Below are 15,224 nucleotides of genomic sequence, written 5' to 3'. Positions count from 1 at the left end.
TTGCAGTTGGAATCAACTAACCAGTCGAGTGTTCCAGAGTCGGATCCCCTTCTCTATGATCAAGGTAGAATTTCCAAATAAAAGTTCCAATGTATAAGTTTCATTGCAATAATCAGGTTCTACTTCAAAAGGTAACCCACAAAGGTTTTCAACACAAAGTTCCTTTACTTCTGGAGGCTTTCACTTGGTGTTGTGATTGTCTTATAATCAAACAAAGTTGATCACAAAATTCCCACAAGCTTTTTGTTGTTCAAACCAAAAGTCTTTGTCTTTATTCGTCCAATGAATAATTCATTCATTTATCCTCTCTTGAGAAAGACAACTACTACACACTTCTTCTTTATACACAACAATGTTCTCGTCAGGATGATTTAACAAGAGTTCATCAAACACATTAGTGGCTTTGCCACTTTCTTTCCACCACAACCTTTCACCACAGTGCAGTACTTCAATGCCTTCTTTGTGGTTCACTAACCTGCCAGGACTACCACTAACAAGCCCTTTCCTGGTGCACTCTACTGCCAGGATGAATCACCAACACTAGTACAAGTACTCTGCTGGGTGGTTTACTTCAAGCCATCAATAAAGTCTTTGACTTTAAATAACAGTAAAATTCACTTCTTCTTCCATAAGGATACAACACCCATTGATGCTGTTTGTTCCACTGATTGATTGACCTCATGCAATGCAGGTTATACTCCTCTCCACCTTGTGTCTCTCCACAAGGTTATATAGTGAAATGATCAGGGTGACTGAATTTATTAACAGTCATAACATTAACCCTATACAAAGAAAAACATTGCTCTTGGTCGAAGTATGAGCAATTTGGCGATTTGCCCAACTATTTTAATGCATAAAATGTAATTTTCCAAATTGTTTTTCAGAGCAGGACACAATTTGATAACTGGTATTTCTTGTATATGGCACAGCGCAGCGTTAGAACGCTCACAGCAAGTTGGCTGCAGCACCGTGCGAACGGTGCTGGCTACGTGTCGGGAGATTCATTCACTCCGAGGACCTCAATAATTCTAGTAATGTGATACACTTCGGCTGAATAATTCACACCAGGGATTTGTATCCACATGTCCATCAAAAGGACCTTGAGATCTGTACCCAACGCATTTTTCTCCAAGGGGATCCGGGTATCCAAGAAATACCAGAAGTTTTGGCAATTGTCTCCTAGATTTAAAGCAGGAGGTTTTGACCAACTCCCGCTGAGGCAATCCGACTACACGAGAACAGTAGGACACCTTAGTTCAACTTGTTTCCCATCCTGATGAAGGCCAACCACTTGCCAGTTTTTATGTATCAGCTTATTATTGGCTGAAACACACTAGTGTCGACTACCACTTTGTCCCCAGTTTGTAGTGTCAACACTGTCAATTGTGTACTGTTTTGTACTTTGTTCACATGTTATCTGTTCAACAAAATCCCTAGATTCTGTAAGGGATGATACATGTCCATCTGCATTCAATACCAGTCAACTTAACCGGACCAAACATCTATGTATTCTTTACAGATATTTTTGTTATCAATTTGTGTCCTGCTCTGAAAAACAATTTTGAAAATGACATTTTATGCATTCAAATAGTTAGCCAAATTGCTCATACTTCGACCAAGAGCAATGCTTTTTTTTGTATAGGGTTAATGTTATGAGTGTACATAAGTTCTGTAACGCTCACCTGATACTCGCAGAGGCGCCGGTTTTGACTGGGCGACTACCGTATCTTCAAAGGTGATGTGTAGCACCCGGTTGGCTCTTTGGGCTGGACCTCTGTGCACTGTATGCCTGACGTGTAGAGTAAGATGTCTGCAGATAGAAAATATGGGGTTAATGAACTGGGGTTATTGGTGTGTCCCTCTCTCTTTCCTCTTCTCCTCACCTGTAGACCCCCAAAGGTTGACGCTCTCACCTTAGGTAAGTGAATGCCGAGCTCTCCATCTGCCTCGGGGCAGGGTGCTGTAACCAGTTTCTTCACTGGATAGGTAGCGCAGGCCTCTTGACTTCAGAGGACTGCTGTCCGTCGTTTACTGCACGAACGGTAAGTTTCGAGTCATTCAAATGTCTTTAAAGTCTTTAGTAATGATGTCTCTTGTTTTGCAGGGTTCCGGCGATGGCGGATGACGGGCTGAAGTGAGTTGAAGATGGAGCCCGTGTGATGAATAGAAGCGCCTGGAAGCACGTAAGTAAGCGCTTGTTGCCTGCTTCACGATGCGCTCTAACTGTCTTTTTATTTTGCAGGTACGAGTTCGGAGCGGCTGCAGGGTGCCGGAATACCCACTGGGTTAGATGTGGAAAGGAGTAATGGCACGTGAGTATTAAAGTTCCCCAATGTCTTTAAACGCACCTTGTTTTGTCTTTCAGATGCGGGATGCAGCGCCGAAGGCCTCCGGAGCGTGCGAAGAGTTGGTAAGCTTTTGTCTTTCAGATGCAGGAATGCAGTGTGAAGACCTCCGGAGCGCACGAAGAGTAGGTAAGCTTTTGCCTTTCAGATGCCGGAATGCTAACCTGTTCTTTCTTGTCTTTATAGGTTTGCTGAAGACTGGATTCAGGATGGTAAGCCATTTTCCTTAGGCCCAGGACCGGATGCAGAAGACACGATGAGCGTCCTGCTGCAGAGGTTGCAGAATAACGCAAAGCAAGATTCATCCACCGGGAGTGGTTTAAATAGCCTCCTGTAGTGCTTAGGGTCTCCTTCCACAGCCACACCTAAGTAAGAAAAGAGTTCCTGGTAAGAAAAGAGTTCCTGCCTTCCAGAAGAGTTCCAGTGTTCTGAATCTAGGGAGTGGCTCCAGCCCCACCCAACAGGAAAAGTAGTTCCAAACAGAAGAGGATCATAGGCTCAACTGGCAGGCAAGTAAGCAGCATGGTCTGCTGAAGGTAAGTCCACCCAAGCATTATGAGCCCGGCGCTTCCAGCGCTGGGACTGGGCATATTTATGAGCCTGGTGCCACTGGCGCCAGGACTGGGTCCAAAAGGTCCCAATTGGGACTGGTTGGCACTCGGAACCTGGGTTATGATTCTGCTTCCAAGGGAGTTGGGAAAACCCTGACCTTTTGGAAGCAGAGATCATGACAAGTTCAGACACCCTGATCATTTCACTATATAGCTTCAAACCTACCTGGGTAGATCAGGGCCAAGCATTTGTTTTGTCTATCTCCACAAGGAGGGCCGCTTTCCTGCAATCTTTGGGTTTTCACTATCACACAAGGCAATTGTTGGTAATGTCTTTTGTTCAAGTTTCTCTCTCCAAGAAAGTTGTCTTCCCTTTTACTTCCAATGACCTTTCTTTGGCTTAGGCAACGCTGGTTGTTGTCTCGCATATTGTCTACTGTTTAATTTGGCAACACTGGTTATAGTTTTGGTGTAATATTGCCCCTCTTTACTTTTCCAATGGTGGTTACCCTTTGGGCTCAATACTGCCCTCTTTCCTGCGGCAATGGTAGTCACAGATCTTCTTAAATATCTTTCTCTTTACTTGAGTAGTGATCATTATAAACGTTCTCCTTTCTTTCATTAGTTGGGTATTCAAAAGCTCTATAAATGGTCAACAGTTTACAGCGAGCGCCCCGGGCTCACCTGTCAAAGGCCAATCACTGATCTTTCCCTGCAAGTCTGTGTATCCCACTGCCACTTCTTCTCTCTTCGGATTCAGAGCTTCTGACAGCTCCGGTTGCAGTCCAATGACTCGTGCCTTCCTGAACACGAGCCAAGGTTGCTCCTCTCGCTCCACGATGCTCGCCAGCTGCCAGAGCCAGGCACAAGGTGCGAAGATTGCATCTCTCCCACGTGGTAACCTGCAACAGCAGCGCTTCGCCGCTGCGCGACCTCTGCCCAGCTCAGGCTTCTCCTTCTCATGACTCTCTACAGACATGACCGTGGTCCCGGTGTTCTCCGCTCTCTGCCCCTGCTTGCATACATGACTGCTGATAACATAACTAATCCTACTGCTACTGCTGCTTCTACTCCTGATTTGCACCTGAGTGGGGTTTAAATAATGAAAATTCCCACTCAGGTGTAGGTCTTTAAGAACACTACAATGCCTACTGCAGTTCTGTGCCTCTGAGTCCCTCTTCCTTGTCCCAGTAACTATGGCTTTATGGGACTTCAAGTCCCCAACTTTCTTATTATTCTTTTTATCATATATTTTGACTTTGCAATAGGCCATTAAGACTGTAGGGAAGTTGTTTAGGTGATTCTCCCAAATCTCCAGACCTGAGTCCCTGCCCATGTGATCCTCCCGTAGAACACCACCCCCAGGGTCAGGAAGCCTTCTGCCTTCTTCTGGCCACATGAGAAGGGTCCCAGGCCAGGGTCTGTGGGACGACCACCTATTGCTTGTTTGTTTATTATATTTGTATAGCGCTCCGGACCCGGGAGTATAAGGGCGCTTAGTACAAGTTACAAGGCACAGTACATGGTAATAAACAGTAGTAGTAATAGTTCAACAAGTATACATGATATATGTACATATATATACAGAATATACAAACAGTAGAGGTAATAGCAACCAATAATGACAGAAATGAGCCATATGCAATATGTACAATTTATAGCGGAGGACTAACTTGAAGGTTATGATTAATCACATACCCCAGAAAGAAAAGCATTTTGTGTGATTATCATCTGATACACCTACAGGATGTCTTGCTGACAGAAGATTCTGCTTCATGGTGTCACTGTAATTCAACAAATGGCATCCCCGAGTTTCAGTGGACGACCGTCGGCACGGGGGTGGGGTGGTGGATTAGTAACTGCCATCAGCAATTCAGTCTTAAAGAGCTTTTAGGTGGTGTCAGATAAGATCTATGGAATATTGGCCGTGAAAGTAGTCCTAAGCAACCTGATCCTCAGTAAGCCATTATTTTCAGTAAATAGTTTCTGGAATCCATGGGGCTGTAACCTGGAGGCTTTTCTGTCTGAACTGTTTGACTTAATTGAGGTTTACCTGGCTGATGAGATGGGTCAACATGTTTTAATATCGGGTGATCTTAATTCGGAGTGTATTTTTGACAAGGGTGGTGGAAATTGGCCCCTTGGGTCCAACAGCAGGCCCAAAAGTAGGACGATTATTGAGACAATAGTTTGAGCAATTTCTTCAATTTGTGGGATTTAAAAGTGCGGCCATAGTCGGTGACGTTCCCGCAAAAACCGTCATACAGTAATGGAGGAAAATCTTCTTACCTTGACTATTCGATCTTGTCAGTGAATTTCGAGTAATTGACCGCCTATTTAGTGATCATAATATGGTCTCAGCAAAAATGAAGCTTTACATATTGAATAACATTAGTACAACGTTCACTAATATGGTGGTTAACCCTAGTGAGAATAGACTGGCAAGGCGGATAGTTAACATAGATTGCTTTAATGAGAGGGTGCTAAAGTTTCTATCTGATACCTCATTACACGACACTTTAAATGTGATCACTCCAGGCCTCTTCCAGGCGTTTATTGATACATTTGAGCTGCACTGTAAAACCAGTCTGTTATCCATTTGAGGCTGTCATGCAAGACAGAAAGAAGAGACTAAGGAGGGACATCAGGGATGTTTGTAGGAGAGGTTTGTCGGCAGTGGAGTAAAAGGAAAGTGTGAGACGATTAAGGCAAGCACATAAAAACTGGATCAAAGCTACAGACATACAATTGCAAAGAGAGGGTGAAAGGATGCTCCTAATTGTTAGCCAAAACAATTCCTGACATTTTTGAAGTCTGGTAAATGCCATGACAAAACCTCAAAGTTATGTCCAAAGCAATCCCATTCCTCATGGTATATGGGAATATAATCCCATTCCTGATGGTATATGGGGAAATCATTTTAGGGTTATTTATCCAGACTCTAATTGTAACATTTCCTGTGAGCATCCCAATGCCCTCTGGGCATTGACCATGTCATTCAATCTTATTGAAAGCACCATTAGCAAATCTTCTAGCTCAAGTGTCCCTGGCCCCAATGAATTGAGTAATGTAATTGTGAAGAGTGATCTAGAACTATGGGATAAGGTATTGTATATTTTATTTTCTCTTATTGGTATGTTCATGTTAACACCTGTGTCATGGAATTACTGGCATTATACTACTCTATAAAAAGTGGGACAGGAATAGTCTGTCAAGTTATTGAACTATATTCTTCTTAGATATTGAAAGCAAGATCGTTGAGGCTTTGGTCCTTGTTGAATTGGAGGCCGGGGCAGTCTCAGCTGGTCTTCTGCAGAAATACGAGACTGGGTTTTGCAAGGGCCCATCTACCACTCTAAATGGCTTTGTGGGCACTTGTCTGCAGAAAGGATCTGGGGGGGGGGGGGTGAATCCTCCAATCTATATGGCTGCCATTGACTATTCTCAAGCTTGTGACTGTGAATCGGTCATTATTATGGTCAAAGCTGCAGGAATGGCAAATACCACCAGCTCTGCTTTCGATATTGGTGCACCTGCATGAGGATAGTACACTCAGAGTGAGATTGAATGGACAGGGAGCACTGATGGACATATTTCCGACCTATAGAGATTTTAGACGTGGTTGTGTATTTGCTCCCTGTCTTCAATCTTTTTGATTTGGGGGATTACCTGTTGAGTACTTTTGCTCCTAGAATGTCCGTATTTTCGGTGCTATATTTAATTTATGCAGATGATGTGGAACTCTTGAACAGAACCCAGGTCGCTCTGCAGAGGCAGTTGAATTCAGTTAGACAATATTAAACTAATGAGGAAACAGAAAATATGATTCGGTTCTGTAAGAACCCAAGAAAGAAGATGGGTTTAATTTGGGTGCTGCAAGAACAGGTTTTGAATCCCTCATTGAGCCTGACCTACATGGGTTTTGTTCTGGCTGCCTCTCCAAGTATAGCTTCCACCTTGTTCTGTATGATGAGCAAGGCTGGCCAACTTTCGGCACACATGAGAAAAACAAATTCAAGCTTTTGTTGTTTCTCTGCCTGTTGATAACCCTCTATAAAAGGAAGGTTATACCTGCTTGGTTATATGGTATGGGCCTTGTTGCTATAACTTGTTTGCTTGATTATGCTAGGATAGAGACGATGCACCAGTTCTCTACTCTGTCAATTGGTCCCTGAAGGATTGGCTGGCGAGAATGTAAATCCCACCTAAATCTATTACTGGATCATATTTGTCTCAATGGGAATAACAGGAAAATGGCAGTTTTTTTCTTAATAATGAAACTGATACTGCTCCACTTATGTGCTGTGATGCTTTGAAATCCACTATAATGGAATCTCTCCATAGCAAAAGCATTGCACTGAAAAAACATTACAGTAAGGGAGGACAAAGCTCTTACTAGATCCATCCAGGATTTTGAAGGTAAACAAACTTGCCTGCTGACAGAAGGGATTTTCATCAACTCCACTGGCATGAAAGCAGCTTACTGCTATTCAAATAAATAGTGCTGAGCATCGACTGGCATAGTACAGTACAATTGCTTTGATGCTGGCATTAGGTCCACATTTTTTTTGGTTTATCAGCTTTAGGCGTACTTTAATATAAGTAGGTTGATTTGCACTCCAGGGAATGTATAGAGTGATGAACATGAAAGACAGACGTCCACAAGCATTTCAAGTGCAACCTTCATAGCTTGAGGTATGCAGCTGTATGATGGCTTGTCAAGATAGCGAAGCCTTTTATATGCAGAGCAAGAAGCTCAAACCTCAAACCCATAGGCTCTTTTTATGGAACACTGTTGTGGTAAGTCGGATATAGGTGAGCGATAAAAGGACGTTTAAACACCAATTGTATTTGAAATGAAAGTAAAACTTCTTTAAGCCCCACCGCTATGAGTTCCCTTCTCTTTAAAAAAAAAAAAACAATAAACATGTGCTTATCAGTATGAACAAATACTCTCTCCTCTGTCCAAAACCTAAACTATCCTAACATCTGTCCTACCACTATGAACAGAAAGATAATCTAATGTGTACTTAAATTAGGGCTGCACTCCACCTGGGTTTAGCCGCTGGTAGCTGGTTTTTGAAACTCCACAAAAGAGTTCCCTAAAAGTCTTGTCTGGCTCCTGGTTTGGTAGTTCCAACGAACAAACAAAAACGAGCATTGGCAATGCCAACAGTTTGGGCATTTGTGTAGTGTGAAGCAAGACACCGATGACAGACTTATATTTCATACAAAACACTTTATTAAATTAAGTGTCAGGATGGTTGCAGACCTCTCTTGCCCTATGTTAAGGTGGGGATTTCCCTATCGGAATAGGAAAGTCTGAGTCAAATAGTTCCACTTATAAGTCTGTCTGTGTCTACAACCTATACTTGCCCTCCCCATTTAGACTAACAATGTGTATGGATGTTAACCAAAGAAGTAAAGTTTAATGCAAATTGTGGTGCTCTTCCAGTTCTCAGCTTTCTTTCCCCCAAGTAAAATATAGTCACACAAGTCTCAAGATCATCTCTCGAGCTCCAAGCAACATAGTTCAAGATAATCCTCGGTGTTCACTTCCCCAACTCTCATGAAACACAATTCCAAACAAAAAGGGGAGGATCTTGAGACCTCCCTCTCAAGACAACAAACAGGTTTTTCAGTCTCAAGGCTCCCTTCCCCAAGACTTCAACTTCACCTTTTGTACTTATTGTAGTTTTTCTCAGTTGGTTTTCCCAATATGGGTCTTCAGTATTCAGGGTTAACTGGTTTAGGCGCAGTTGTCAGACCATAGGGTCCACCCTTTACAGGTCACGCAACCAGGATCCCTGGGATCTTCAGCCCCCTATCGGTTCCTTGTCACTTGCTCCTGTACAGCAAGGTATTTCTGCTTAATGTCTTTAGGTGGGCCTCCTGGCCTTGTATACAAAGTGAAGCCAAGTCCCTGAATGCTCACACCAGAGAGAATGCAACCTGCTAGAGAAGAAAGGCCCAAGTTGATCTTTTAAGGATAAGACATTTTTAATCTCACACGCAGATGAGGGCAACAGCAAAGAACTCTTCTGCTAAGAACGTTCTGCCGAAAAGTAGTACAAACAGAATCTTATAAAGAAAAACATTGTCATACATGATGCAATACATAGGGTAAAATCCTGCACGGCTGGTTGGTGTGCACCTATACAGGATCTGCCGGTCACATAAGGGATGGCAGGCCATTGGTTCCAGCCTAATTCGTCTGTCTTCCATCACGTGGGTGCTGCAGTGATCATCTTCTCACGTCGAAGGTTGGAAAACAAAATAATTATACTCCTGCTACTTATCACTCATACTGTGCACTTTGCAGGCCTTAAGACGGGCACAAGGATGAAGTGGGGCACTCTAACCTTCACACACACATTTCACTCACTCCCTTCCACGCCTTCGGGCTCCAAGGTCTCCACCTTCATTTTGAACTATAATGTATCCCTCCAAGCACCTTGCAGGACAAATCACACGATTGTCGCTTCAACGATGTGCCCTGTTCGTCATCTTTGAACGTCTTAGGACTTGTTTCTTTGGGGTTGCTGGTCAAAGGGCACCTGGTGCCATGGATTGCAGAGGCCTTACGTTTTAGTTAGTTATAGGGGCTATAACTCGTGGTCGGCTGGGTCATGCTTTGGCCTGTGTGAGATAACATACACACCAGGCGCCGGTCAGTGATTGCAGCCTTGTAGGGCGCATTCCTCTCAAACATCTTTGCAACACTGTCAGAACAATGAATAGGCATTGTGGCGATTGGGTGTGTGGGCTGTCCTCATGGGAGTTTGGGCATGGCTTGGGGATTTGTCTTGTCTTGCAATTTGGGCCTAGCGTATACAATGCTGCATTTACTGCACAGGCCGTCCCTTCTACCTGTAGTTACTATTATCTACGCAAAAATAGCAATGATGCTCGCGCCTTATGCTGTACTATGTGGATAAACTATATTTGGTTATATTGGAGTAGAATCCTTATGTATTGGGAGGTGGTCCTCTCACCGTCCCCTCTGCCCCCTGACCCATCATAGTTCTCCGAAAGCATCTCGCCTCTAAAGTGCCTAAGGAGGCAGGGTGGGTTTGCCCCCATCCCCAACGAATATCCCACTCTTTTTGGCTTCCCCTTTGTCAGCCTCTGGGGTTGTACTTTAATCTTCTTATTGGGCTTCACTTATAAATTGCTTAATGATTTTAATGTGCTTTGTAGATGAGTTGCTCTCAATTCAATAGTTACTAACTAGTTACTAGTGTTGCTTAAGGTTTGTTTCATTCTGAAAAAACACTTTTGTACTCGAAATGTATTCTTGTTCTTGAAGTTCAGATATAAGTTTGAAATGCACTCTTGTAAGTTAAATATAAGGTTGCTTTCCGTTCGGTATTCAAAATACACTTTTGTGTTTAAATAAAAATTGGCTTTAAGTTCGGAATTCAAAATACATGTCCCAAAACTTGCCTCCGTTCCATTCGGAGCTCCCCAGTGTCTGCATGTCCTTGTGACACTCACCAACGGAGATACGCTGCCGTTGTGAGCCCTGCTTACCTGCCGGATCCTTCTTGCTCCGGTTCGCATTCTGCTTTCCAGTGGACGCGGACAGTGTCCTCTGTTATCCTGATCTGCCGGTGTCCTGGTTCAGCGTCCAGTCTCACCACAGCGGGTCCCCTGCTAGTTTCTGCTGCACGGGCCTCACTGCTTCTCTCACTTCTCTAGCTTTTCCAAGTTCCCCTTTGGATGTTCCCAATGCCTGAATGTATGTACCTGCAGTCTTCAAGCAGGTTGCAGGTGTGCCTGGTCAATTAAATATGCCTGACCATAGTTAGGAAGGCATGCCTGACCTTCCCAATGCTCTGGATGCAGTTCGTCCCAGTACCCAAGTGGTGAAAATGTGTGGTGTTCATTCCTTTTAGTCTCCTCTTCCTCGTCACAGTACTAACATTTGTCACATTAGGGAAAGTGAGGGAAACAGGCTTACAATTGCCCATAAAGGTCAGGTTAGGATCAGGTGGGTTTTTTGGTAGGAAATGGGGAAATAGCCTGTCTTTCCCCAGGGCGTCCAACTTTTTCTTAACCTCTTTCTAGGCTTTTGATGTTTGCCTTTTCTCCTAATTTTATTTTGATCAATGGTAAGGGGATAACAGTAACCCACAAAATCTTCCTCATTGAGTGGAAAAAGGAACATACTGCGTTTTACCTGAGGACATTTCCTTCCCTTTGCCCAGGAACCCTTCACCCAGGTGATCCTCCCCCACTTGTTCCACACCCAAGGTCAGGATCCAAAAGCAATGGCCTTTTCCTGACCATGTGTGCAACGGATTCAAGGGGAGGGGGGAGAAATGTGAGGACGCCCTCACGTTTCTCACAGTAGGCATGGCAAAGGAACTTGCCATGCACTGCCATAGTGGTATTAACTGGCCATCGATGGTAGCAGGTGCAAAATGGTGCGAGTACCTGGGTATCTAGCAGTGCCTGGCAAATACCCAATATTTATACATAACCCAGAACACTTAGCTTAGCCAATTCTTGTTTTAAAAGGACTTCATTTGTTTATTTATGTATTTCACTTATAAAGCGCGCAGCAACCCTGAGGCATCGCAGCACTGTTACTACCAGTTACTTATAGTTCATGAGGCACGACATAAAATGAGGCTAAGTACTGATATTTCTTAGCGCTAGAGCAGTACGCATGCACTCTGGTCCAATGAACCTTTGGGATTTAGTAAACAGTGAGCTTTGTGCCGACTTCAGTGTAGGACATGCATAGAATTTAGAAATAGTGGCTGGAGCCAGACCTGGTTAAGACATTTCTATTATTGCTGCAAGTCATTAACTCTCTGTCTGCTTTGAACAAACACTGGCAAGCACCTTGAGGGCAATGTCTGATGGTAAGGCTTGATTAAAGCGAGCAGCCTGGTTTCCCATGCTACACAATGCCAAAACTATTGGCATTGCCAATGCTGGTTTTTGTTTGTTGGTTGGAACGTCGAAACCAGGAGCAAGAGGAGACTTAAGAACTTTTGTGGAAGTCAGAAAAGCAGCTACCAGTGAGTAAACCAAGGTGGAGAGCAGCCCTAATTTAAGTACAAGTTAGATTCTTTTTTTTTCATAGTGGTAGGGCAGATGTTAGGATAGTTAAGGTTTTGGACAGAGTATATTTGTTTGACGTCCTGATAAGCACCGGTTTGTTGTTTTTAGAGAAGGGAACTCATAGTGGTAGGACTTGGAGAAGGTTTTCTTTAATTTCAAATACAAGTGGTGTTTAAACATGTCCTTTTGTCGCTCTCCTATATATGACTTAGCACAAATGTTTTCGATAAAAAGCTAATGGGTTGGAGCTTCTTGCTCTGTATATAAAAGCCTGCCTTCGCTATCTTGACAGGCCATCATACAGCTGCATGCCTCAAGCTATGAAGGTTGCATTTGAAATCCTTGTGCAAGTCTCTTTCATGTACATCATCCTATGTATTGCCTGGAGTGCAAATCAACCTATTTGCATTAATGTGTGCCTAAAGCTGATATTCCAATAACCTGTTGGACTCTATTGCTAGTATCATAGCAATTGTGCTGTATTATGCCAGTAGATGCTCAACACTATTCATTTGAATAGCAGTAAGCTGCTTTCATACCAGTTGGAGTTGATGCAAATCCCTCCTGTCAGCAGGCGAGTTTGTTTACCTTCAATATCCTGGATGGATCTAGTAAGAGCTTCTTCCTCCCTTACTGCAATTTTCTTTCAGTACAATGCTTTTGCTATGAGAGATCCCCTTACAGTGGCTTTCAAAGCATCACAGCACATAAGAGGAGCGGTATCGGTTTCATTAAGAAAAAAACTTGTCTATTTTCCTTTCATTCACATTGAGACAAATATGATCCAGTAATAGTTTAAGGTGTAACAGAGCTGTATAGGGGTGTATGGTCTAATTAGGTAATCTGGCCCATATTAGCACCTCTTAGAGGAACTACTAATCCCCTACCAGCTGTTATATGGTCAACTCTGGAATATGTTCCATGTACATGAGGAAAAGGAAAAACAAATATTTCAGGTCCCTATTAGCTTCCCGCCATTTATCTCTTCGACCCAACTTTCAAAAGCTTTAAGGATATTGTTTGCTACTTGTCGTCGACCCACCTGTCACCCCTGGATTTGCTCATCTTGCTGTACATGATCAAATTGAAATGGCCAGTCAGTACGATTGGGTCTCTTGCTGCAGACTGAAGCCTAGGTAAAAAGTCCCCAAGACATACTTTTGGCCTTCATTGGGCATGTACACTGTGACCAGTGTGATGACCATCCCCTGCAATGTCCCCTCAAAAGAATCACTGGCACATTTTATATTTGATTTTCTCTATCGGGGGAAAATGGAAGTATCCCCACCCTGTTTTTTTCTCTTTACCTGGCACAAATACCTGCAGCAGAGAAAATCTAGGCTTATGCCAATGAGTGTCCTGATTAAGCAAACTGGTATCCTGGATAGTAACCACTTGGACCCAGTGTTCCTACATCAGACATAGGAGCCTGATCCTTTTCTGTGGGGTGTTCAAGCCCTGCACATTTGATGAAGCAATCTTTAAAACTATCTATTTGTGAAAGGCTTTTAACACCCAGAACACCCAATAGGTTTGTGGTGTGGCACCTGCCCCAGGTGTCTAATCCAGTAGCATAGTGTATGCTTCCTTTTCTGCCTGACTCTGCAGATTAACCGTAGTACCAGGAACTAGAGAAAGAACTAGAACAAAGCCTTGAGTCACCATTACCAGAGGTCCAGAATCCACATTCCTCATACACCAGTGGTGCTTGCTTGCTCGCTTCTGAGTATTTTTTCATTGATCTGATATGAACTGAGATTGGCTAATGTCTCGATCCGGCTCTAGCGACCATTACCCAACTCGTGCTTGGTCAAAGGTTATTGCTCTGTTTTTTTTTTTTTTTTAGCTCAAAATCCGAGCGAAGAGGGCCTGCTTGCATGGTACTATCTTCCACTTCGGTCCCTTCTTTCAGATGTCTCATGCAATTATTACTGCTCCTGGGGAGACTTCCCAGATATTCGCAATGCAGTTCCAGATTTTGCATTAGGGAGTTAATTTCCCTGAACGCGGTCTTCGGTTTTCTCGTTTGATAGCCAATTTCAGGATCATGCTTTGGTTGTGCAAGACCCTTTCTCCTACCAAGACTTTGCAAGTTTCCTGAGCATTCTTCCAGTAGTTTTTAAATTTGTACTCTGATGGATTCCATGACCTTGTCTTGTAGCGATTGCTTGTATTGTTGGAAGGCTTACTTGGTGAGCATCCTTGTTGATTGCTTCTCATCAGCCAAGGTGGTTGTTGCATTGAGCCTGCATTGCGCTCACACTGCGGCCTCACTTGGTGCTACCACACTATAAAAGGCGCAGACTCAGGAGTGTGGGCATTACACCTTGTGACCCTGATCTCGACTGCCCTTCCCTTCTTGCATCACTTCCCTCCCCACTCCCGAACCACTAGACAGGCAATGTCCAACAGGACATCCCCCAAATTTGACACCAACGTGGCATCTCCTCTATATTTCTTCAATAAGTCTTTGTGGTCTTGTTCTTGCTCGCTGGGGCCTGGGTCCACTAATCTCCAAGAGTTTAGGTAAGTCCCTACCTGATGATTGATGTAGGTGAGCTCCTTCAGAGTCTTCCCCATCACGTTGATGGGACTCATCCAATGAGTAACTGTCTGCTCTCACATGACCGGCATCTCCTTGGTACTTCCATCATTGTCACCCTTTTGAAGTGTGATGAGTTCCTCGTAATTTATCGTCAATCCCCTTCTGCAGTAATCATTGAGCCCTTCCGTGCGGTTATGCTAGGAGGATCTTTGTGGTAAATAGCCATATGTTTGCTGGTCTGAGGCTGTTTGACGGTCACCATTTATCCTACCTCCAGAGAGCAGTCACTGGGTTTCCCCCTGTCATCTGCATAGTTCTTAATTTTCTCCTTAGCCTTTGTGTCTCTTTGTCGCTGGTCTTTGTCACCAGTGGGGTGACTACTCTCATCTTGATGTTGGGGCAGATGCGTGCGAAAGCTTCTGCCAAACATAACTTCTGCAGGACATTTTCCTGTGGAACTGTGGTGGGTGTTGGGATAGTCACGCAGCATTTTTTGTAACACTTGCTCATTAGGTTGTCCAATGAGTTGTGCAATTTGGAGAGCTCTTTTCAGGTTTCCCATAAATCATTCAATCCTCTCGTTGGCTTGCGGCCACAGGGACGTTATTTTCCTATGGTGTAATCTCATATATAACCCTAAGGGCTTAAAGACTTGGCTCATGAATGTTGGCCCATTGTTGCCGGATGCCATACGCCATGAAGATCCAA

At 43.7% G+C, this 15,224-nt stretch overlaps 1 protein-coding gene across 10 annotated transcripts in view; it reads left to right on the top strand.

Moving 5' to 3' along the window:
- R3HDM1 (R3H domain containing 1) overlaps positions 1-15,224 on the top strand; it is a 1,943,510-nt gene that overhangs the window by 942,632 nt on the left and 985,654 nt on the right. The gene's annotated exons all lie outside the window — the stretch shown is intronic.

This window comes from Ambystoma mexicanum, chromosome 9, assembly GCF_040938575.1.
Source record: "Ambystoma mexicanum isolate Mex_15411 chromosome 9, UKY_AmexF1_1, whole genome shotgun sequence".
Lineage (NCBI taxonomy): Eukaryota > Metazoa > Chordata > Amphibia > Caudata > Ambystomatidae > Ambystoma > Ambystoma mexicanum.
Note: the sequence above shows the minus strand (reverse complement) of the source record. Positions and strands in the feature narration are given on the sequence as shown.